The 26,088-nt window shown below is 37.5% G+C and overlaps 1 long non-coding RNA gene across 2 annotated transcripts in view; it reads left to right on the top strand.

Annotated features, from left to right (window-relative positions):
• The window catches only part of LOC139041160 (uncharacterized), a 116,904-nt gene that overhangs the window by 48,586 nt on the left and 42,230 nt on the right, over positions 1 to 26,088 (top strand). For both annotated transcript variants that reach the window (XR_011495957.1, XR_011495956.1), the window contains 2 exons: positions 6,049 to 6,185; positions 9,454 to 9,559. This is a non-coding gene — a long non-coding RNA (uncharacterized lncRNA). The remainder of the gene's footprint in view (positions 1 to 6,048; positions 6,186 to 9,453; positions 9,560 to 26,088) is intronic.

The following is a 26,088-nucleotide window of genomic DNA, read 5'->3' on the forward strand; positions in this document are numbered from 1 at the left end:
TCACAAAGTCTATGACCATCTCTCATCCCTCTGACCCAGTCCTAAAGGGATAATTGGAAGAAATTGTTACAGGACCATGGACAGAGTCAAACAAGATGTTCATCTTGATAGGAGCAAAGATGTTTGATCAAGAGACACAGATTACTTGAGAGGAGACAGCCAGTGAAATCAATACCATGATATTACTCCCCTGCTCCTTTTGAGCAACTGCTGGGGGCTACCGATTAGGTAAATCCAAGTGGAAGCCAGAGGGTACTAAAAGCTGTTCATGTATCCCCTACAAGTCACCCTCTGAAGGCAGAGATGAAGAAGGAGATGAGTTGAGAGTAGACTAGATGAAGAAATGGAGGCTATCTAGTGTGGATGTCAATGTACACACACATGCACACACTCAATGAAAATCGACTGCATGCTAGTCATTAGTGTAAAATTCACTCCTTGGCTGCAATAAAGGAATTTTTTATTATGGGTGGAGTGGCCTTTGTGAAAAAATTTCTTTTGTTAGCAGTTTAGACTTATTGAAATTAATTATAAATCTAAATCAGCCAGGCAGAAAAATTGAAAAGTAAGCCAATTTACTTTTCAAAGTTTGCAAACAATTGCATCAAATGAAATTGCACAGCAGAAAACCCAGTAGTCTCCCAGGGAGACAATATTTGCAGTAACATAATTAGATCTGGCAGTCATAGGGACTGAGGTACTGGAGAAAATGATCAGAAATATAATATTCCTCTAGTCTTTCAGCATAGATGCTTTTCAGAGCAACTCACACCTTTTGCATAGGTTGGGTACATTTGTATTCCACATGTTAACTTTAGTGATCTACAATGGATCTAGCTGTGTAATCAACCACTGAATTCTTATTATGAGGAGTAGTCCAGCTAATTTAAATGCACTTCCAGGGGAATTCAAGCACATACTCCCTAAGGCTAGGAAAATCATACTCCTTTCTGGATATCACGAGTATATAGCTTTAGGTTTGCACTGGAGTAGATTTTCAAGGTTTTTGCTAATGGGGCCTAAAGTTTCAGAAGTTACACAGTTACAGTGAATTTGACTTCACTGCCCCTGAAGCCTTTAACATTTTCAGGTTTTGAAAATGGTTATTAAAAGCTGTACAACTTTTAATCCAACTTGTCAAGTGGATTATGAGAGAAGTGAAATAGCTGGCACTGCCCCTGTGTAAGAGAGTGTTGGGAATGACTTGGAGGGCTTGTTTGTTTGGCGTGCTTCCCTGAAACCACACCCTGGCCCTGGGCAGCTCTTGGAGGGAGATTGCTCCAAGGAGAAAAAGGACTTTCAGCTCTGCCCCCCAGTTCAGACTCCCAGCTCCCAGACAGTGTGGACATTTTGCCTGGCTCCAACCCCTGAAGGACAAAACTGCTCATTGAAACCAACAGCATGATATCTGGTCAGAAACAGGAAAGGAATCCTTTGACCCCAGAGGACCTGATCTATCAGAGAATGTCAAACAGGAAGAAGCTGGTATTTTTCACAATAGCACCTCTACTTCCCAATCCCAATTTTCTTAGTCCATTTAGGCTGTTATAACAAAATACTGCAGACTGGGTAGCTTAGAAATGAAACGGTGAAAAACAGCTATGAGAAAAGTTTATTTCTCACAGTCTGGAGGCTGGAAGTATGAAATCAAACATGTATTAAGTCATTATTTTGGAGGATTTCAGTTGTTTATATCTAAATAAATTCTTGACTTTGCATCAATCTCTTAAGATCTCTTATTCTTAAGAGAGTAAGATCATTCTTCAAGTGATTGTGTGATTTAAAAAATGACCTAAGGGTAATCGTGTACCCAACATGATCACTTCTCCTAACTGTACAAAATATTTTATTGATAAATATCAATGTAATTGACAATTCCTATTGAAGATTTTTATTTTTGGTGTTGAAGACTGTCTCAACTTCTCTCAATTGATAAAAGATGACTACAGTAGAGTCTTTGCACAGGCATATTTTCGAAATTCCATTAATATGTACTCCTTTATTAATTAATGAGATGGTAATAGATATAAATGTAGAATTTACCAAAACAAAGTTAGAAATATCCAAGAAACCAGTTGGATCCTTGATAAGGAAGTGAGTAGAGGCATAATCTTTATGCCTATGGAGATTGAGAGAGAAAATCTAAAATAAAATCTAATATTAGTCATGGATCTGAGAGTTACTCTTTTGGGTGTTCATGTGTCATGCCCCTGGCCATTGTGGGCATAATAAAGTGAGGGCCTTACACTGGTTGGGCGACAGAGATTTTTGAGTGCTATGATTTTAATCAATCAGATATAACAGTACATAATTTAATCATGCCATTTCATTGAGCTGTGCTAATAACAAAAGCAACCATTTCCCAAACAATAAATTAAGAATGAAATAAATGATTAGAATATTTTGATCATTAGTATACTTCAAATTTCTCCAATCTTTACTTGCATTATTGTTTACTAATTAACAAATAAGGAGTAGCACATCTATGCTGCCCCTGCCAGGGATGTTTTCATTGTGTGCAGCCAGGATATACTGTTCACTCAGCTTCGCCATCTGGCTGCTAAGAAGAGCAGGGAACCTGGGGAGAGGAAGGAGTCTCTTTGACTTTAAATATAATTTATACCTTTCATTTTGCCTTCCACCTCCAAACATGAGTGTGTTCCACAGTTGGATATGCTTTTTCTACAGAATGAATATGTTGTGACCTACATCCCAGGCCTCATGCCATCTTTCCTCCCCCATTGTCTAATGAAGCTGTAACGTAAGGCTGCCATTTGGGTATTGCCCAGTAGAAACTCAGGGATAGCGCTCTGGTATTTATTGGTATTCTGGTAACAGATGCCTAATGGAAATAGAAAGTTTGAATGATAGTATTATTCTGTTCCTATAAATGGTTTCAGTTGTTCACATCTTCAGTCTTTTAATATAAAGCAGGAGAACAAAAAAGAATAGAGAGAGAAAGAGGGAGAGAAAAGTGAAATAATTAGGAGAGAGAGAGCCAGTTTTATTCCACATGAGCAAGTAAACTTGGGAAATGTATGAAACTGAGCCTCACCATCCTCATCCAAAAAACAGAGGAAAAATACCTACCTCAGTGTGGTCGTTTGGAAAAATTGATATGATGTATGCACGATGGAAGCTCACAGTGGGCGCGCCATAATCATTCACTTCCTCTCTCTCTTTTGTGGAGGCCAAAGCTAACATGAGTGGACAACACTTAACCTCTTTGGTTTGGTTCCCTCAACACAGAGAGTGGATTCTAGGTGATCTCAAGTGACCCAGTGTTCAGATGTCTCACCAGGCAGTGTATAATCAGACTCGAGACTGTGGGGCTGCTTCTATTTTAGGCCTAGAATTTCTTTTCAAGCTTTACCATTTCTTGGTTTGCATGACTAATACAACCTCTGGGAATACAAATGATTAAAGCAAAATAAACAGAGTCACGGTGATAACCTATTTCATCAGCTACAGCAGGAATCGTGTGCACATGTGTGAAAGAGAAATTGAGGATAACTGGATATTTAGAGAGGCTTCTGAGTTTTCATCGAGTTCTCATGTTTCTTCATGAATGTACACGTATTTAATTGCAGTCTTGTCTGCTCTGCATTTTAATCTTTTTGTTTCTCAGAGCTTGGCTAATCTTTGTGTATCATTTTCTGCTTCCACATGTTTGAGAGTCACTTCACGAAGCTCTGGGAATGCACATTCTTTAATCTTCCTCTCAGTTTGTAGTATGTCAAGACAGAGCTTGGGTAAAAGTAGTCTGGGGGCCTGGAATTGGCCACCCCAAGATATGTCTCTTTGGCATGAGCATTATTTGGGGCTGGTTACTTTTAATAAACTGAGACAGGGAAGGAGGTTCTGAGGAGTGGAACTTGCTTGCCCTTTTTTGGGAGACATTTACATTTGTAAGGGAAATCTCCATCTGTAAAGTTGTCTCCTTCTCTATACCAGGAAGAACAGGGATGACCTTGTCTCTAGAAACTCCTATCAATACAGAATGCAAGGACTTAAATCTGCATAATAATCTTATTCCTGTTTATTGTGCTTGTCTGGTAACCTCCTGTAACTGACTCCCTCCACCCCCAACATCCTCCTTTGTCATTAGCTGAAGATGATATTTAAGGTGGGGGCTTCAGCCATTTTGATGAGTTACTCAGCTTGCCTGAGCCTCTCCCATGTATACATGTTATAAAGCTTGGTTTAATTTTCTCCTGCTATTCTGTCTCATGTGAATTTAATTGGTTCTCTGGCCAGAAGAACCCAGAGAGGGTAGAGGAAATGTCTTCCTCCCCTACAGTAGTAAAATTGAATTTTATTCATTCATTCATTCAGGCTAGTTAGCATTTCATTGCCTAATTTGCTTTGCCATCAGGCATGCTATTGACTATATACTATTATGGGCAGAAGTTTCTTTAAACTGTCAATTTTTTATAAATTGAATTAATTAAATTTATTTCTCTTTACTAAAAATGACCGTGTTTTGCCTGTTGGTCACCTGTTAAGACACTCTTTTGTAAATATTTATTTATAAGTAAATTGTGTTAATGATCAGAATTTTCATGATACAGAATAATTTTGTGTACAAGTTTATAAATTAGTCAACCATATATACTCTAAACTGAAGTATTTTTTTATTATTGAGGATAGAAATATAGCAAATTGAAGAATATTTTTGAAAATAAGGAAAAAGCTTCCATAATTTTGCTCTCCTAATGAAATTCTCACTTTCACAGGTGAAAGCTAGTTTTCAATCCCCATGTAAATACATTTTAAATAGTTGTAATCATTATGTCTACAGCATTTCTGACTTTGAAATTTTCTTATACTTTCTCCTGTGTCTTGAGAGACTTTATAATTATGAATGATTGTGTTATATTACGCATGGTTGATTTAGCACATCAACCTTTCTTTTTTATTGGACGTTTCTGTGGCTTTCTATTTGCCTTCCTTCTTTCCTTCCATCTTTTTATTTATTTTTTTTTACAGTTTATACTTTTAGAAGTAATTGGTAAATGAAATACTTGTACTTTTGCTAAATGCTTCTGTTATTTTATTCCCATAAGCTTTAGTCTATTCAGAGTGCTTTAACAGAATACCGTAGACTGGCTCGTTTATAAACAACAGAAATTTATTTCTCACAGTTCTGGGAAGTCCAAGATTAAGGCACTGGCAGATTCGTGTCTGCTGAGAGCCTGCTTCTTGGTTCCTAGCCAGCTGTCTTGTTTCTGTGTCCTCAGTGGCAGCAGGTAGTGAGAGCTCTCTGGGGCCTCTGCTGTAAGGGCAGTAATCCCATTCATGAGGGCTACAGCCTCATCACCTAATCACCTCCAACGGCCCCACCTCCTCATACCACCACACTGGAGCTTGGATTTCAACATATGAATTAAGGGGAGGACAAAAACATTCAGTCTATAGCACCATATGAAGAAATCTTAGGAGCAGATTATAGCATCAAATAGTTTGAATGCCTACATGGTTCTTTCTGTGTTTTGCCATATTTTTCTCTAAATTAAGAATAGTGATTTTAAGGGACTGGCCCTGTGGCGTAGTGATTAAGTTCATGCACTCTGCTTTGGTGGCCTGGAGTTCATGGGTTCAGATCCCAGGTGAGGACCTATACAATGCTCTTCAAGTTGTGTTGTCGTGGTGACCCACATACAAATTAAAGGAAGACTGGCACAGATGTTAGCTCAGGGACAATCTTCCTCACAAAAAAAAAAAAAAAAAGAATAGTGATTTTGAAACATTTTTGAGTTTGGGAGACCAATGAATATAGGAAAATAGTCTTCATTTCATATATAATGTATGAATCTGGCTCACATGTCAGTATATGAGAATGTCATAAAATGCTGATCTTTGTAGCTGAATGTTATCGCAATTTTTATTTGTGTTGTTAATTTTATTATTTTGTTGTTAATTTTAACAGTGAAAAAAAGATTTAAGTTCTGGAGGTGATGAAAATAATAAGAATTTTTCACATATTGAGATATATGAGGACGCTGGTCTGTTTTAAACCTGATTCAGCCTAAAACTTGTCTTTTGCAGAGCAGTCTGACTTATAGCGCACCAAACGTGCACTGTACATCTGCTTCAAACACGTTCTCAAAGCAAAGAATGCACTCTTTAAAGATAAGGATGGATGTCTCCCTTCCTCTGATGCCAGCACCAGTACTTCTTTGAAGGTAAGTTTTTCTTCCCAGAAAACCAGGGTGAAATTGACATGCTGCGTATGTGCTCAACTGCAGCAAAACATCTCCTTGTGATTTTGAAAAAAATTGTATTCTTGTCATGCTTGATGTATGTTGTTTGTTCTGAAACTGTGTGTAACCTGCCGTAAACCATGCTTCTCGGAGTGCTTTCTTCCCTGGTGGGGATTGCACTTCCGGGCTAGTCCTCAGCTCCGATAAATCTCACCTTATCTTTCTAATCTGTAGATTAGCTATTGATTATTTGCACTGACAGAGACGTTTGCAGGAGTTATGCAACATCTTTGTAGACTGATTCTCAAATTTGGGAACAAAAATTTCCCTTGTCTAAAAGGATGTTCTTTCCATACATTACTACAGATTATATTATCTCTTTTTCCAAAGGTTTTAAATTTTATTTTTATAAGTTTAGATACAGTAAAATTGATCCTTTTTGAATGTACGGTAATAGAAATTTCAACACATGTATAGATTCGTCTAAGTACCTCCACTATCAGGATACAGAAAAATTCCATCGCCTCCCAAAATTTCCTTGTGCTATGCCTTTTTATTTACACTCTCCTCTCAACTTGAATTCCTGATGGTCACTGAGGTGCTCTGTGGCACTGTTGTTTTATTAGTTCAACAATACTGTACAAATGGAATCGTCTGGTATGTAACCTTTGAGACCAGCTTCTCTCACTCTGCGTTAGACTTCCTGCTTTTTCCCTCTCCTTTCCATTTGTCTGTTTCCTTCCTTCCCTCCTCTCTCTCTCTCCCCCTTTCTTTTATTTTGAACATCTTTAATATTACTTTAATTTGTCATTACTATATTTTACATAGATTTCTATATAGTTTTTTAAGAGCAAGTCTGCTGGAAACAAATTCTTATTTTCTTTCATTTAGGAGTGTTTTTATTTCATCTTCATTCTTGGTGGACATTTTCACTGGATGTGGAATTCTGGGTTGACAGTTCTTGGCTTTTAGTGCTTTAAAAATATTGTTCCACATCCTTCTGGCCTCAGTGGTTTCTGCTGAGAAGTTCTCAGACTTTTGAATAGGTATTCTCCTATAAGTAGGGCTCCTTGACATTAGCATTATTGATATTTGGGGCCAAAATAGTCTTTGTTGTGGGGCTGTCCTGTGCATGGCAGGAAGTTTAGCAGCATCCCTGGCCTCTATCCACTAGATGTCAGCAGTGCCTCTCTCCCTGGTGTGACTATCCAAACTGACTCTAAACTTGGCCAAGTGTCCCCTGGGTATGTGGGAGGACAAAATCACCCCTGTTGAGAATCACTGCTCTCTGAGGAATGTGTCATTTATCTCTGGTTACATTAAAACATTTTTTCTCTCCTTTTAGTTTTTAGCAGTTTGATTGTTATGTGTCTGGGTATAGATTTTTTGGTTTTTTCCTATTTGGAGTTACTGAGCTTCTTTTTTCTTTTCTTGTCTACTGCCAGATTTGGGCAGTTTTCACAAATTATTTTTTTAAATATATTCTCTTGCACTACACACTCTCTTCTCTCCTTCTGGGAGTCCAATAACATGGATGTGAAACCTTTTATTTTCTCACAGGTTCCTGGGTCTTATTTTTTTCACTCCCTTTTTTCTTCCTGGTGTTCAGATCACATAAATTCTGTTCATCTATCTTCAAGCTCACTGACTATTTACTCTGTAATCTCTGTTCTACTATTGTGGGCATTGAGTGAGTTTTTTATTTCAATTATTGGATTTACTATTCTAAAATTTCCACTTGGTTCTTGTATTATACATTTATTGCTGATATTTTGCATTTATTTCAAGAGTTTTTATCTTTAATTCTTAGAGCATTTTTATAAATCTAAAGTCTTTTTCTGATAATTTTAATATTGATGTCATCTAGACATTGGTGTCTATTCATTGTCTTTTCTATGTGAGATGCCATTTTCTTGGCTCTTAGTATGGCAAGAGATTTTGCATTGTATCTTGGACATTTTAAATATGATATGGAACTTGGTTTTTTGTTTATATCCCAGGAACAATATCGATATTTTTGTTTTAGCAGATAATTGACCCAATTGGCTTCAGTCTGCAAGTTCTAACCAGCTTTCTGTGAGTTTTGGTGTCAAAGTCAATTCTATTTCCAAGACCTTTATAATGTTGTTCTGATCTGTCCCATGGGTGTGCTGCCCAATAGCTAATTGGAACCTTGGCAGTGATATCTTCTGTCATTAATTCTTAATGTCTTTGGCGTGCTGTTCAGTGTTAGATCTACGCATGCACACCTCACAACTTTACAAGGTTGCTTCCCTACCTCCTCCCTCTCAGTGATCTCTCCAGTCCTTTCTGGTTCTCTCTCAGGCTTCCCTTTTCTGTCTTCTGATCAGAAATCTGGGCTTTATTTCCCTTACGCAAGCTATATGCTTCCCATGCTATGGCCTCATTCAGAGCCAAACAGCAGAAAGAGAGAGAGAGAGAAAAAGGAAATGAGGACTTGTCCGCCATTGTTGGGACCTCTAATTACAGAGGAAGTTTCCTCAAAGATTTAGTCCTGTGGGCCTCATTGTCACCACTGTTGCTGCAGGATTGCCTGGGGCTTGGACATTAGAGGATGAGAAAAGAAGGAAAGAAACAAACAAACAAGGGACCTCCTCCTGGAGCATTAGGGTACTCACTTCCAGCCCCTTGAGGCAGAGCCAGAGGGTTTCCTGTGGAGCTCTCACTATCCACATCATCCCCCGCTTCCACGTTTAGGGCTAGGCCAGGTTGGGGATATACTAAAGGGAAGAAAATGGTGAACTCACTCATGGTTCAGTGGGCCTCAAATACTGATCTTCTTCCTCAATCTGCCTGCTACTCTTTCCTATTCAGAAGCCTCGACTAGCTGCTCCATGCGTTCTGTGCATATTTGATAATTGCAATCAATGTGAGAGACAAGCTGGGGTGTGTTTATCCCATATTGCTTGGAACAGGAGCATATGTTATCTCGGTAATTTTGACGTAAGTAATCTTTCTGACAGAGGTTTTTAGAGTAGACTGATTAACTGAATGTGCACCTGTCAGATAAATTGCAGTCTCCTACCAGAGAATGAAGCCCTTGGTGGTGCTGTTCTTTATCCACATTGTAGTGATTCCAGAATACTTAGAGCTGGAGTAGTATTTCTTATAGAGATGTTTAAGACAACAAATTAACATAATCTCCTTTATTTACATTAGTGCCTCATTAATAGCTTATTAATCTTTGTCTACATGCAAATGGCAAACGAATCTCATCTCATGTTCTCAGCTCCCCCAGCTGTGGCTGCCTGGAATGTGGGTCTGAGAACAGAGAGGACACATGATGCTGAGCAGGAAGGTGTGCTGGGGTTGAGAAACTTGTCACATCTTCCATGGTAAGAGTCATGGCATATACATTGCACATTTCTGCCTTTGTGGGTCTATGTGACTTCATGGTAGTCAATATATATAAGCTGGGAAGCACTAATAATAATGATTAATGAGCCATTGGTGCTTTGCAATCCCACTGAAGATGAAGCTGTGCTTGGTCAGAGGGAAGCATGTCGTGGCAATGATCACCGATAGCTCCTTTGTTGTGCAAAAGTGTTGCTAACTATCTCTGCCATTCTTCGAGCTGTAACTCAAATGCTGTCTTCCCAGCTTAAGTTGAAATGCACATTAACATTAATGTCTAAATTTTACTAGTTCTTAGCTCTAACTTGACTCATTCTAAGACAGTATTTTCAATGTGGATTGTAAAGCCAGGTGGGAGGATTTAGGAAATCTGTGGGAGTCTATATGGTTACCCAAATGATTGGCGGTGCCACTGGCATTGTGTAAGTAGGGTTTAGGAATTCTAGAAAGTCTGCCACATGAAAGGAAGACCTGGACAAAAAAGAGTATTCTGTACTCAGCAGGACTCTAATATCCAATGAAAGACTATGTATAGACACCCTTAGATTGGAGCAAGAGGTATGTGCCAGACACTTGTGAGTAACCCTCCTCGGGCACTAGGGGAATGTTTTCCTGTATCATTTGCCTTATGTCCTTGGAATAAGATAATAGCTTTCATGCTGTGAAGATACACAGCTTGTGCCACTGCTGACGTTCAGAACACATTGTTTTGGAGGGCAAAGATGATTTGAGAGCCAGAAGTGCTTGCTTAAGAGAAAAGACAAATTAATTAACCTGTCAAATTATTTCTCTAAGATAGCATGAATGCAAACAATTCTTGCATACCTAAGTGCGCTTTCATGGTAGTGCTGGGTACCCATTTTTTCCCTTCTCTTTGTGTTCCAATTTATGATGACTCACACCGCTGTGAACACTAGCACAGTATTTACAACATTGTACATGGAAACTAAGGAATATTTTACAATATTAAACAGTTCATACGACTCAAATTTGCATGTATATAGAAACAAAGCGAATGCGGTGACATATATCTATTCTTTACATTGGCAACAAGACAACGCTAGAAATCTGCATAGTTTTATTTTTTAAAAAGGGCTTTAATAAGACTTACTTTAAATTAAAAAAATAAAAATTTCACCTTTACTCAGATAATTGTTTAAAATTTCGGTGTTATTAATTATATTTGATGTATTATTTCAATGTTAATAGTTTGAATACTTTAGGAAAAAGAGCTTTATATTCTATTTAGTCTTCCTTCTTCATAAGGATTTTCTACTAAATTACTGGCTTTTCAAGTAAATTCTTATAAAAACTCTTCATGATTGTTACATACCGAAGTACTAAGAATTTGTATTTGTGGTGGGACCTCCCAGAGAAACAGAACAGACCAATGTGCTTGCTATGCTAACGCACCTTCAAGACTTTTCTCCTAGTTCCCCGTCTTCCATGTCAAGTCAGGTCACCACCGCAAAGCCTCGCTAACAAGGAAATTCTGGGGCTGCCAATAGACCCTGAACTATTTCAGGCCACTGTGGCTGCTTCCCAAAGTGGCAAATTATTAAGAATATTCTAATTTGAAAAAGCCAGTAAGAAAGAAAATCGTTTGGATTCAAGGTCTCTGTGTGAGCTTTTGTTCTGTGAAAAGTTTGGAAATGGATTTATATATTTTGGGGATTTGAGATATTTAGGTATAGAGAAGTGAAGAAAATTCACTACAGGAAACAGTCACTGAGCTCAGACTGCGTGTCGGTCCTGGGAACACATGGGGAAATCAGATGCTTTGCCCTTGAAGATCATACGGTCTAGGTCGTGCATCTTAAATTTTTCTGCCTAAATTTTTTACTAAGAGAAAAGTAACTGTGTGACCCCAGGAGATCTGGGAGCAGGACTTCTCCAGAATGTCTCTATACATGAGGAGCTTAGGGAAACAGTCTTGTTGGAAAAAGAGACTAGAAGATATTTCTTGTTTTTACTTTAGTTGTATGTTAAAGACAATAAAAATAGCAGTTTTCCTTTCTGCCTTCGTCTATAATTTTTCTTAAACAGGAACATTGTTTTATTTTCTGTTTGGGGGCACGGGAAAAAGGCCATTATGCCATTCTGGAAAGATCTCAAGTTCTTTTGCGTCATTCCTCAAGGCTACCACTTTCCGGGAATGTGACTTGAGTTGCCCCATCAATGGCACGGTTGTCCTTTGAAGTCTAGAATTTTACTTTAAAAGGTCATGCAGATTTTTCATTCTACTTTAAAATATATCTTATTTTAATGTAAAATTAACTGTTCTGAAATATTCCAGGAGCATTTGTACTTCAGGTGTATTCCATGGTTATTTTGTTGCTGCGTGTACGCTGTACCTTGCAGGGCATTTGTGTAGTAGCTTGAGAACTCAGGCAGTGGAACATGGAAGCACAAGGGCTATTCAATGATATAAGTAAATTTGAAGTTATCTTTCCTTCTCCATTAAACGTATTGAAAAAATATTTTTATTAAAATTATTTTGATGTAAAGGAATCCCAGAAAGTACTTTTTTCAGTGTTTTTCATTATTTATATTATACCAAATTTTGATAACCACTCAACAAAACACTTTACCAAAGGAGCATGGAAATGGCCTTGCCTTATACAATTTTCTCCATTGTCGTGAAATTTTAACCAATTAGCCTCATCTTTTGTCTAGCCTAGTGATCTCAACTGTCTGCATCTCAGATTTATTAAAGAAAAAAAATGACCTCTGAAGTTTTTTGGCAAAATCAAAACAGAAATCTTTAAAATCTACATAGATCTCTCCAAACAGTATATCTGTATGTGGTGTTCATAGATATTTCAAAGGGTAGAGGCAAAACTCAGATGCCAAAAATAATTTTATTTACAAATAATTCATAATATTAGTTAAAAAATAAAGGAAATTTCCAAACTCTATCAGTGAATATGACCTTATTTCAGTAAAAGCACGTAGTTATAGTCATCATTTTTGTTCTGATTGCTTGGAAGCTCAGGGTTAAATTTTTTGCACTCCATTACTTTATCTTTTCTTAGAGAAAAGAAGTTAATATTTTTTCTCCACATCTCCCTACCCCCAGTTTTATATTCTTTATTTTTTAATCCAATGTTTGTATCTATCATAACTGTGCTTTTATTCTGAGCACCAATCTCTATTGGAATCGGGCAGGATAAAAAATACCCTTCTGTTAGCTAATTATCAAACTCTACGTATTATCTCACACCTTATGCTTACAAAACAGGAGGCACATGCACACAGGATCTGGCAGGACAATAGGTAGCACCCATTACAGATTTAAAGCCAGCAAATCTGCCTACTCTGCTATTAGAGGTTTAGCTGTAGAATTGAGAAGAATTCTGCCCGAAGCCCGTAAATATAAAGATTCCTCAGCTCAGACTTTACTAATGGTTGGCTCAACTCCCACTATAGATCGAGGACACCGTGCCAGTTACTAGAGAGTTAACACAAATATTCATACATTCAGAACTATGACATATACAATAGGTTAGTGATTTTAATTTCCATTCATTCTTCTCCTCTGAAAAATTGATGCAATCCATTCACCAAAGTGGTGAATAAAGTTATTTTTCCTTCAGTTTTCTAGATTTTGCTGATTGTCTTGTGCATGTCCGTTGCTCTGTTAATCCTAGGCTGTTCTGTTCATTTGCTTACGATTCCCTTTAAGAAGAGAAACAATCTTTTTCATCTTATCGATAAAGAGGTTTAAGTTCCTTCCAACATGCAAATACTTATTACAGGACAATGACTCTGTTTTCTGTTTACGTGGCCAGGAGATTTCCTATATCTCTTTAACATAAGTGTTCTGTGTTTTATGGTCAACTGGCTGAGTTTTCTGTCTCCTGATGGTAGGTATTCATAGCCTCATATCCACAATTTTGAAAAGTATCAGAAAATTTAAAGATTTCATAACTTGTTTCACGGCAAAACTTGAAATGAACTGATCTGAATCTATTAAGAGCCTTTATTTCTCCTACTTATTGTGAATAGTCATGCATTTCATTATGATAATATTAATATGTTTGATTAGAGGGTACTGCCTTGGACCCCTTTGGGGCGCAACGTAATACCCAGAGTATGCACTTTACTACTTTTCTGAAATCATAAAAGTCATGAACTCCAAAACAATCTGCCCTCAAGGATTTCAGATAAAGAATTACAAAGCTACAAAAAGCAAGAACTTCTATTTTTCAGGCCAGATTATACTTCCTATTTAGAAGCAATAGAACTATTAAACATCTTAATGACTATTGTTTTGCTGTTTAACTATTTCACTGTCAGTTAGTGACTTATGATTACTCTAAGTGATGTGGATCACCTTTCACTAGAAACTATTATAAGACAATTTTAGCAAAACTCTCAGAAGAGGAAAAAGATAATTTCTCAGGTCTCTTCCTGAGCTATGATTCTCTTGTAAACATGCTTTTGTTGTATAAATTTTTCATTCAGTTAATTTCAAACAGCTACTTTGGATATTTTTTTATCCTACTGGTCTCAAGGAAAATGGATCTAGAACCCAGTGCTGATATTTAAAGAATACTTCTGAAAAATATTTTCATTTCTAATTTTAATGTTGTTTGGATAATAATCTAACATGTCAGAGATTTCTGGAAGAAAGGTTTAAATTCATATTGTTTGGATTTAATGTCAAATCCTTCTGTAATAACATGTTACAAAAGAAGTCTTCTTGGCTCAGTTTTAGATATTTTGAGGATACAAAAGTGAGACCGAACACATCCCTTGCACCCATAGATATTTTATGACGGGAATGGAGGACCAACTGTTCCACAACACATGAAACTCTTCTCCCACTTCTCAGATGGAAAAGATCAAGTAGCAGATGTTACTGGTAAAGAACTTTCTCTGGAGAGCTGTGGTTGTACTGCAAGTGTCCATATGGAGGTGGGTGGGAGTGGCTATTTTCTGACCCCACATTTGATCAGAAGTTCCTCTTGGCGAGTATTAAATGTGTTTCCTGCAGTGAGAGTCATGGGGAATGGATGGCTGACTCACCCCTGAGAGAGCCAGACTTGTCTGGCTCCAGTCCTGGGAAAGCAAGAGAGGGGATTCCCGAGAGCTTTGGGGTGGGGAAGGTTCGCGGAGAGCACTGCTGTGTTGAGATCAGCTTGAACTCCCTGAACGAGTGCCGCGAGGTCTCTGATTGCGGCTCTCTTGCTCCTGAACACTGTGCTATAGTATTACTTATACTCACTCTCCGTGAAAGAATAGTGGTCATAAATGAATTAGGTAAAGATTAATGTAAATTAGTATACAAAGTAATATGTTTCATCTATTTAACAGTGGGGCATATCTATATCTGTTGTTGGCAACAAGAGATGGTTAGGAAAGAACACATTTATTTAAACTAGAGCCAATTAGATGCTAACAAGCTGGCAGACAGGAGAAGAGAGTTTACTGTCAACAAGAATCTCCAAGATGAGTGCCTTGGAAGAGCTTTATGTATTCTTCAATTCAGAAATAACCGCTAAGCTTCCTATCTTTCTCCAGAATCTCTTTCTGTCCCCCTCCCCGTCTCTCCTTCTATCGTTTTCTCTCTCTCTTCAAGAGTTGTATTTCTAAGGTGTATACTCACTAAATCAATAATCTTAACTTTTATTATGTTTTTCATAAACACAAAATGTATTTTTATCTTACAATGAAATTTATGATCAACTAGATAAGTATGGACAAAATAACATCCTTGAGATATGGCTACTGGGCAGGAAGCTGGACTCTTCTCCCACTAGCTCAGTAACCCCCACTCTCCACCCCCACCCCCACTCCCCCATCTCCGCCTCCACCACTACCAGCTTTTTGATTAAAAGTTTCATCTCACCAAAATAACTTTTTACCACAAGTCAAAATTTTCCTTATAAATGATTGAAATCATTGCTACACATATGTTTCCTTTGCCTAGAATGCCATCTGCCACACACACACACACACACACACACACATTGTCCCTCATACAAACATTTTTCTCTAATTAACTAATACTCAGGCCTTCTAAGCTCAGCTCAGGAGTTCCTTATATGAGAAAGTCTTCTAAGAACCTCCTGGTCTGATTGGAACTCCTGGCATCTATGGAACTTCCCCTGTGGCTGCTGGTTGATTTGACCATCTCCTCCACTAGATCCCACTCTCTGTGCAGGAGGCGAGGATGCATATTTGTTGTCGTTCCTTCAGTGCCTTGCGGAGAGCCAGGGCTCAGTAAGTATTTGCTGAATGACTACGTCAGTGAATTAAATGTGAGGGAACTGATAACTGGACAACAGAGCAAAAGGCTCATTTGTAAGACTGAAGAAGAATATTACCTACCTCACAGGGTTCTTATAATATTTAGAGGAGTTAAAAGCTTTTAGTGCCTATAAGATTACTTAGTCCCCTTGAAAGAATACAGGGCATAGATGAAGTAAGTGTAAATTTTTTTACATTAAATTTTTTTTATTAAAGGCACTGAAAGTGGGGCTGGCCCCGTGGCCGAGTGGTTAAGTTCGCGCGCTCCGCTGCAGGCGGTCCACTGTTTCGTTGGTTCGAATCCTGGGTGCGGACATGGCACTGCTCATCAAACCACGCTGAGGCAGCGTCCCACATACCACAACTAGAAGAATCCACAACGAAGAATATACAACTATGTACCGGGGCGACGTTGGGGAGAAAAAGGAAATAATAAAATCTTTAAAAAAAAAAAAAAAAAAGGCACTGAAAGTAGTGCCTAGCACATAGTAAGCTTTATATAAAGGTTAGCGGTTACTGTTAGTAGTAAATTTAGTGATTTGGGACGTTAAGAAATATCATAGCATCCAAATTTAGATACAATAGTGAGGGAATTAGACTTGAGGACACCACTGAGTGGTGAGAACTGAATTGACAAAATAAAGGTATGCACATAACCTGCTTTCTACTTCTGAGATGTTTGTGTCAAGCTTAGTCCAAGGTGGCTTTGGAATCCATCAGTGGAGCACAAATATTGGATTCTGTGACAAAGCTGTTAACTTTAACGAATGTGATTATAAAAGCAAAGTTGAAATGAATGGGCCCGTGTCCAAGGATGACTTAAACTCAATAACCTGAACTTTCCCGATAGAATGGGGATGAACGATGATCCCTTGTTCAAAGACTGAGACATAGGAAGACAGGTGTTGTTCAATATCAATGTGGCTGTCTCTAACTAGGCAGTTGAACTGGACCACGAAATAATAGCATGCCCAGAAAGTTGAGTATTAGGAGAGAAAAGGCTGAAATCTGATTTAGCATTCTAATTTGACCTCTCTCCATATTATCTGGAATATTTCTAAAGAACTAGATATGACCAGCACTTCCATTTCATCTTCATAAAATAAAAATCTTGTAATAGAAAAGCTATTAAAAATGACCAGATAGAGAACTTTTTAATGGAATATTAAAAGTTTCTGAACTTCTTCAATAATTGCTCTTTCGTGTACATCTTTAATCTAGTGGGTTGGCTGTGAGCATTATTTTTACTCACGTGTGACTAGGACTTTTGAAGCCCATTTTTCAAAATGGAGATATATTAACTTATAATGAAAAGATTAATTTTTTTATTGGGAATTCTATCTCTAATAAGAAAGTTAGACCTTGTGTAACTGTCTTTTCTTCTGTATTCTTCAGGGCTAGTCTTAGTATGTTTGCTTCCTTCATATATTCTTGCTAAACCCTGAGCTAATATAATATTGATTTTTCTCTGAAGTTACATTCTGCTGCAAATTGTAAGCATTTTTCAGATCAAATGATATATTATTTCTTTACTATTACTAAAAATTTTTGAATAAAATGGATTGCTAACATAATGGAATATCAAGGAAAAGTTCTGATGCCATCCACAAAAGCGTAGTATCACAGAAATTTGTAGAAAGGGCATTTCAGTTGCCAAATTTCACAAATAATACTCCATGAAACAGTGTGCTATAGAAGCAGAATAACAAAAGGATTAGAAATGAGGGTTTATTGGAATTAGACAGGTCCACTTCTAACATTTGTGGGGCCAAGGCAAGAGTTTAAACTGAGGCCATGTGGTGTCTAAACTGGTGGATGTTACGAAATTAAGAAACTGATAAAACATATTTTATCTTCCTACTTTCATAAATATTCTTCATAATGACCCGGAAGAGCATGTTTTCACATTTAGAATGCTTAAACTCTTTGGAGTTTTGCACTGAAACATGGCAGCATGGAGAGAGACTGCTGGCCTCTGGACCAAGACCCACTGTCTTTTCTTCTAATCCCTGGATGTATCCTGAACCGCAAAGTGTCTCTTGTACATGTGTGGAAGTCCTGAGCTTGCATGTTCGAGCTCTGTTCAGATTCCTTTCATACCTGGGGGTCACATATAATGGGACAGTAAGCTTTTAGGAGATACCTAAGGCGAAGAAGCAGGAATAAACATGCTTTGGCTGGAAATGGCAATTCTGGGTACTAGCTGCTAGTAGTATTGTTCTGAAAGGGGGTAGGGTCTAGGTGCATGGAAGGGGGTTTGGTGAGAGGAGGACCAGAGAGGGGTTCTTGAAAGTACAGGACCCAGGACGGAGGCTCCTCTTACTTGAGTCTAATGATGATACTTGCAGTTAGATCTTGATTTAAACCTTGTTGATCGATTATTAGCTGTACATTCTTAACAAGTAACTGAACCACTGCAAGTGTTGGTCTGGGGCCAAAATAGCTGCTCCACCAGTAACTAGCAGTATGACCTTGTGTGAATTAATTAACCTCTCTGCCTCTCAGTTTCCTCATCTGAAAATTGTGGATACTCGTAATCCCTATCTCAGAGGGTTGTTATGAGGGTTAAACAAGTTAATATTTCTAAAGTGTTTAGTATGCTTTCTAGCACTAATAAGCACTTTGTGTATGTTTAAAAAGTAAAATAAAAAGCTTCCTCATTTGTGAAAATGGGGATATGCATAGGTCCATGTGTAGAATTGCTGCAATGAGTAAATAAGATAATGACTACAGTGTATTTATTTAGAGTCTGGTATTAGTAACAGTAAGTATGCCAAAATGTTAAATAATAAGAAAAAGTAATGAGAATTGAACAATTGGATATCCACATACAAAGAAATGAATATAGACAGAGTTTACACCCTTCATGAAAATTAACTCAAAATGGATCACAGCACTAAATGTAAAATTCAAAACTATAAAACTCCTAGAGATAATTACATGCAGAAAACCTAGATGACTGTGAATATGATAATAATTTCTAAGATACAAAAAAAGGCAAGATAAATACAAGAAAAAATTGATAAGCCGGACTCCATTAAAATTAAAAACTGCTCTGAGAAAGACAATGTCAAGAGAATGAGAAGGGAAGCCACAGATTGAGGAAATATTTGAAAAAGACGTATCTGATAAAGGACTGTTATCCAAAATATACAAAGCACTCTTGAAAATCAACAATAAAAAAACAACCTGATTAAAAAATGGGTCAGGAGTGAACTTTCCCTGTAATCTCTCTTCTCCAACATACAATGAAAAGGACATTCATACTCCAACAAAGGACATCCAAACACAACACAAGAAACATCAGAGAGACCCACGCAGCCATATGACAGAGGGTGGGGAGGCTGAAGCCCCCCTCAGAGGAGGTGGAATGGGGTAAGAGAAAACGTTGCTCCTTCCCCTAAAGGCTGTGATCCAGGACCATGGGAGGCCTCCAAGAGGGAGGGAACAGGGGAGGGGAGGTTCATTTGTGGATCATCCAGGATCCCTGGTAGGCCCTTGCAGCCTAGAAGGAAGTGCTCTACCAGGGTGAAAGCTTTCATGGGGATGAGCTTATCAAGCCAACATCCTAGGAAAGCAGGTAGTGAGAGCAGAGCGAGAAAACCCCCAGAGCACACAGGAGAAAGTGCCCCTCCCCCCACCCACCCAGCACTGGCTCAAGAGCCTGGGATCTCGGCTGAAGGCAGAGGGCTCAGAATGCTCGGCTCTTGACCCCCACCAGTGGCGATAGACAGTAACTGCTACCAAATAACACCAAGATGTGAAAAAAGAGAGCCACTTCCCCTACCAATATCAAACATTACATTAGATCTCCAGACCAGAGAGAAAATGACAAGTACCCCAAATCAGTCCTGAGGACACACAAATATGTAATCTAAATGACAAAGAATTCAAAATAGCTATCGTCAAAAAACTCAATGAGTTAAAAGAGAATGTAGAGAAAGAATTCGATGAATTCAGGAGCTATTTCACAAAAGAGATTGAAACTGTAAAGAAGAATCAATCAGAACCATTAGAGATGAAAGACACAATGGAAGCAATAAAACAAAATATGGATTTGCTGAATGCTCAAGCAGACATCATAGAGGAGTGTATCAGCATAATCGAAGATAGACATGTTGAAATGCTCCAGATAGAGGAGGAGAGAGAACTAAAAAGAAATGAAGAAAGTCTCCAAGAAATATCTGACTCAATTAGGAAATGCAACATAAAAATTATAGGTATTCAAGAGAGAGAAGAGAACGAGAATGGAGCAGAAATCTTGTTCAAAGAAATAATAGCAGAGAACTTCCCAAACCTAGGGAAGGGGATAGAAATACACGTGGAAGAAGCTACCAGATCTCCTAAATATATCAATGTAAAAAGACCTACTGCAAGGCATATGGTAGTGACACTGGAAAAAGTGAATGACAAGGAAAGAATACTAAGGGCAGCAAGGCAGAATAAAATAACCTACAAAGGAACCTCTATCAGGCTTTCAGAAGATTTCTCTGCAGAAACCTTACAGGCTAGGAGAGACGGGAATGACATATTTAAATCTTTGGAGGACAAAAACTTTCAGCCAAGAATATCCAGTGAAAATATCCTTCAGATATGATGGAAAAATAAAAATTTTCAGGGAGATAAACAAAAGCTAAGGGAGTTTGTAGCCCCCCCCAACAAGAAATCCTCGAGACGGCCCTTATACCTGAAAAAAAAAAAAAAAAGGTAGAAGGGGTTACAAAGCACGGAGTAAGGAGATAAACAGGCAGGCAGAATCAGAGCAGGATAGCAAGTACTCAAGTATAGCATTAAAAACAAAGAGAAGGAAAACACCAAAAGCAAAGATAATCCTGTCATTTTAACCACAAACTCATAACACAAGATGGAATAAGATGTGAGGGAAACAACTTAGGAGGGGAAGAGGAAAGGGACTGAATCGGTTTAGTCTAAGGAAATAAGAGGCCATCAGAAAAGGGACTATCTTATCCATGAGATTTTGAATACAAACCTCATGGTAATCATTAAAAAAAGCAGAACAGAGACACAAATAATAAATAAGGAGAAAACAAAGAAACAACATAAAAACCTGCATAACTTGACTGGTAGACCACAATACACAGGATGAGAAACAAAGGAAATGCAGGAGAACCAGAAAACAAGTGATAAAATGGCATCATAAAGCCCTCATATATCGATAATCACCCTAAATGTAAATGGATTGAATTCTCCAATAAAAGGACATAGAATGGCAAGATGGATTAATGAACAAGACCCAACAATATGCTGCCTTCGGGAAACACATCTCAGCCCCAATGACAAACACCAGCTCAGAGTGAAGGGATGGAAGAAGATACTCCAAGCTAATGGCAAACAAAAGAAAGCAGGAGTTGCCATACTTATATCAGACAAAATAGACTTCAAGATAAGACAGGTAAAGAGAAACTAAGAGGGGCAGTATATAATGATCAAAGGGACATTCCATCAATAAGAAATAACACTTATAAATATCTATGCACCCAACTCAGGAACACCAAAGTACATAAAGCAACTATTAACAAACCTAAAAGAAGATATTAATAATAACACAATAATAGTAGGGGACCTGAACACTCCACTCACATCAATGGATAGACCATCCAGACAGAAAATCAACAAGGAAACAGTGGAATTAAATGAAAAGCTAGACCAGTTGGACTTAATAGACATATATAGAACACTCCATCCAAAAACAGCAGAATACACATTCTTCTCAAGTGCTCATGAAACATTCTCAAGGATAGACTATATGTCAGGAAACAAGGAAAGTGTCAATAAATTTAAGACGATTGAAATGATAACAAGCATCTTTTCTGATCACATGCTATAAAGCTACAAATTAATTACAAGAATAAAGCTGAGAAAGGGACAAAGATGTGGAGACTAAACAGCATGCTATTGAAAAAGCAATGGATCATTGAAGAAATTAAAGGAGAAATCAAAAGATATCTGGAGACAAATGAAGTGAAAACATATCATACCAACACATATGGGATGCAGCAAAAGCCATATTAAAAGGGAAATTCATCACAATACAGGTTCACCTTAACAAACAAGAAAAATCCCAAATAAGCAATCTCAAACTACTCTTAATTGAATTAGAAAAAGAAGAACAAGCAAAACCCAAAGTCAGCAGGAGAGAAATATTAAAAATCAGAGCAGATATAAATGCTATTGAAACAAAAAGGCAGTAAAACAGATCAATGAAACAAAGACCTGGTTCTTTGAGAAGATAAATAAAATTGACAATACCCTAGCCAGACTAACAAAGAAAAAAAAAGAGAAAGCTCAGATAAATAAAATTAGAAATTAAAGAGGAGAAATAACAATGGATGCCACAGAAATACGATGGATTATAAGAGAATACTATGAAAAACTATATGCCAACAAAATGGACTATCTAGAGTAAATGGATAAATTCTTAGACTCTTACAACCTCCCAAAGCTAAATCAAGAGGAAATAGACAATCTGAATAGACCAATCACAAGTAAAGAGATTGAAACAGTAACTAAAAACATCCAAAAGAATAAAATCCCAGGACCAGATGGCTTCCCCAGGGAATTCTACCAAACTTTCAGAGAGGATTTAATACGTATCCTTCTCAAGCTATTCAAAAAATTTAGGGAAGATGGAACTCTTCCTAACACATTCTATGAGGCCAACATCACTTTGATACCAAAGCCTGACAAGGACAACACTAAAAAGGAAAACTATGAGTCAATATCTCTGATGAACATAGATGCAAAAATCCTCAACAAAATTTTGCCAACTTGAATACAGCAATACATCAAAAAGATCATACATCACGATCAAGTGGGATTCATACCAGGGACACAAAGATGGTTCAACATCTGCAAATCAATCAATGTGATACACCACATTAACAAAATGAGGAATAAAAATCACATGATCATCTCAATAGATACCAAGAAAGCATTTGACAAGATCCAACAGCCATTCATGATAAAAACTCTTAACAAAATGGGGATAAAAGGAAATTACCTCAACATAATAAAGGACACATCTGACAAACCCACAGCCAACATCATACTCAATGGGAAAAAACTGAATGCCATCCCTCTGAGAACATGAAAATGATAAGGATGCCCACTATCTCCACTCTTATTCAACATAGTACTGGAGGTTTGGGCCAGAGCAATTAGGCAAGAGAAAGGAATAAAAGGACTCCAAATACTGAGTGAAGAAGTGAAACTCTCACTGTTTGCAGATGACATGATCTTATACATAGAAAACTCTAAATAATCCATTGGAAAACTATTAGAAACAATTAACAACTACAGTAAAGTTGCAGGGTACAAAATCAACTTATAAAAAGCGGTTGCATTTCTTTACTCTAATAATGAACTTACAGAAAGCGAACTCAAGAATACAATTCCTTTTACAATCACAACAAAAAGAATAAAGTACCTAGGAATAAATTTAAGGAGGAAAATGACTTATACAGTGAAAACTATAGGACATTATTGAAAGAAATAGATAATGACATAAAGAGATGGAAAGAGATTCCTTGCTCATGGATTGGAAGAATAAACATAGTTAAAATGTCCATACTACCCCAAACAATCTGTAGATTCTGTGTAATCCCAGTCAGAATTCCAATGACATTCTTCACAGAAATAGAGCAAAGAATCCTAAAATTCATATGGGGCAACCAAAGACCCCGAATTGCTAAGGCAATCCTGGGAAAAAAGAACAAAGCTGGAGGCATCACAATCCCTGACTTCAAAATGTACTACAAAGCCATAGTGATCAAAACGGCATGGTACTGGTACAAAAACAGGCACACAGATCAATGATCAGAACCAAAAGCCCAGAAATAAAACCACACATATACAGATAGCTAATCTTCAACAAAGGTGCCAAGAACATGCAATGGAGAAAAGACAATCTCTTCAATAAATGGTGTTGGGAAAACTGGATAGCCACATGCAAAAGAATGAAAGTAGACCATTGTCTCACACCATACACAAAAATAAACTCAAAATGGATCAAAGACTTCAGGATAAGTCCTGAAACCATAAAACTCTTGGAAGATAATATAGGTAGTACACTCTGTGACATCAAACTTAAAAGGATCTTTTCAAATACCATGTCTTCTCAGATAACGGAAACAAGAAAAAACAAACAAGTGGGAGTTCATCAGACTAAAGAGCTTCTGAAAGGCAAAAGAACCTAGGATCAAAACAAAAAGACAATCCACCAATTGGGAGAAAATATTTGCAAATCATATATCCAATAAGGGGTTAATCTTCATAATATATAAGGAACACACACAACTGAACAACAAAAAACCAAACAGCACGATCAAAAAATATGCAGAGGATATGAACAGACATTTTTCCAAAGAAGACATACAGGTGGCCAATAAACACATGAAAAGATGTTCAACATCACTAATCATCAGGGAAATGCAATTCAAAACTACACTAAGATATCACCTTACACCTATTAAAATGGCTATAATCACTAAGACTAAAAATAACAAATGTTGGAGAGCATGTGGAGAAAAGGGAACTCTCATACACTGCTGCTGGGAATGCAAACTGGTGCAGCCACTATGGAAAACAGTATGGAGATTCCTCAAAAACCTAAAAATAGAACTACTATACTACCCAGCTATCCCACTACTGGGTATCTGCCCAAACAACTTGAAATCAACAATCCAAAGTAACATATGCACCCCTATGTTCATTGCAGCACTATTCACAGTAGCCAAGACATGGAAACAATCCAAGTGCCCATCAGCTGATGATTGGATAAAGAAGACGTGGTATATATATTCAATGGAATACTACTCAACCAGAAAAAAAGACAAAATCATCCCATTTACAACAAGGTGGATGGACCTGGAGGGAATTGTGCTAAGCAAAATAAGCCAGACTGAGAAAGACAAACACCAGGTGATTTCACTCATATGTGGAATATAAAAAAACATATGGACAAAGAAAACAGCTCAGTGGTTACCAGGGGAAGGGGGTTGGGGGGTGGGCAGAGGAGGTAAAGGGGAGCACTTATGTGGTGACAGACGAGAAATAACGTACAACTGAAATTTCACAATGATGTAAACTATGATGAACTCAAATTAAAAAAACGGGCCAAAGACCTTAACAGACACCTCACTAAAGAAGATATACAGATGGCAGATAAGCATATGAAAAGATGCATCATATGCCATTAGGGAACTGCAAATTAAAACCAAAATGAGATACTGATACACACCTATTAGAATGGCCAAAATCCAGAGCACAGACAACACCAAATGCTGACAAGGATGTGGAGCAACAGGAAGTCCAGTTATTGATGGTAGGAATGCAAAATGGTATAGCCACTTTGGAAGACATTTTTGTGGTTTCTTAAAAAACTAAACATACTCTTCCCATACACTCCAGAAATTATGCCCCTTGCTATTTCCCCAAAGGAGTTGAAAAGTTATAGACACACAAAAACTTGCACAATGATATTTATAGCAGCTTTGTTCATAATTGTCAAAACCTGGAAGCAACCAGGATGTCCTTCAGTAGGTGAATGGATAAAGTGTGGTACATCCAGACAATGGAATAGTATTGATTGCTAAAAAGAAATGAGCCATGAAAAGACATGAGGGAAACTTAAAAGCATATTATTACTAAGTGAAAGAAGCCAATCTGAAAGGTTACATACTGAATGATTCCAAATATATGACATTCTGGAAAAGACAAATCTATAGAGACAGTAAAAATATCAGTGGTTGCCAGAGATTACTGGGGGTGAGGAATGGAGGGGTGGAGGTCAGAGGATGTTTAGGGCTGTGAAACTAGTTTGTATGATTCTATAATGGTGGATACATGTCATTCTACATTTGCCCAAATCTATAGAGTGTACAACACCAAGAGTGAACCCTAATGTAAACTCTAGACTTTGAGTGATGATGGTATGTTAATGTGGGTTTAAAATTGTAACAAGCGTACCACTCTGGTGGAAGATGTTAGTAACGGGAGGCTATACTTGAACAGGAGCAAGGGTTCTAAGGGAAATCTCTACCTTCTGCTCAGTTTTGCTGTGAACCTAAAACTGCTCTAAAAAATAAAATCTATTAAAATTAATGAGAATATAGCTCCAAAAATATATACCAACATATTAAATTTATGATATTTTCAGATTTTCACTATGTATTTTATGTGTCTGTGTTGCCTTTCCATTGACAAGCTATACTACTGCTGGCAAGTTTGTCTGGTT

This window comes from Equus asinus, chromosome 20, assembly GCF_041296235.1.
Source record: "Equus asinus isolate D_3611 breed Donkey chromosome 20, EquAss-T2T_v2, whole genome shotgun sequence".
In the NCBI taxonomy this organism is placed as follows: Eukaryota; Metazoa; Chordata; class Mammalia; order Perissodactyla; family Equidae; genus Equus; species Equus asinus.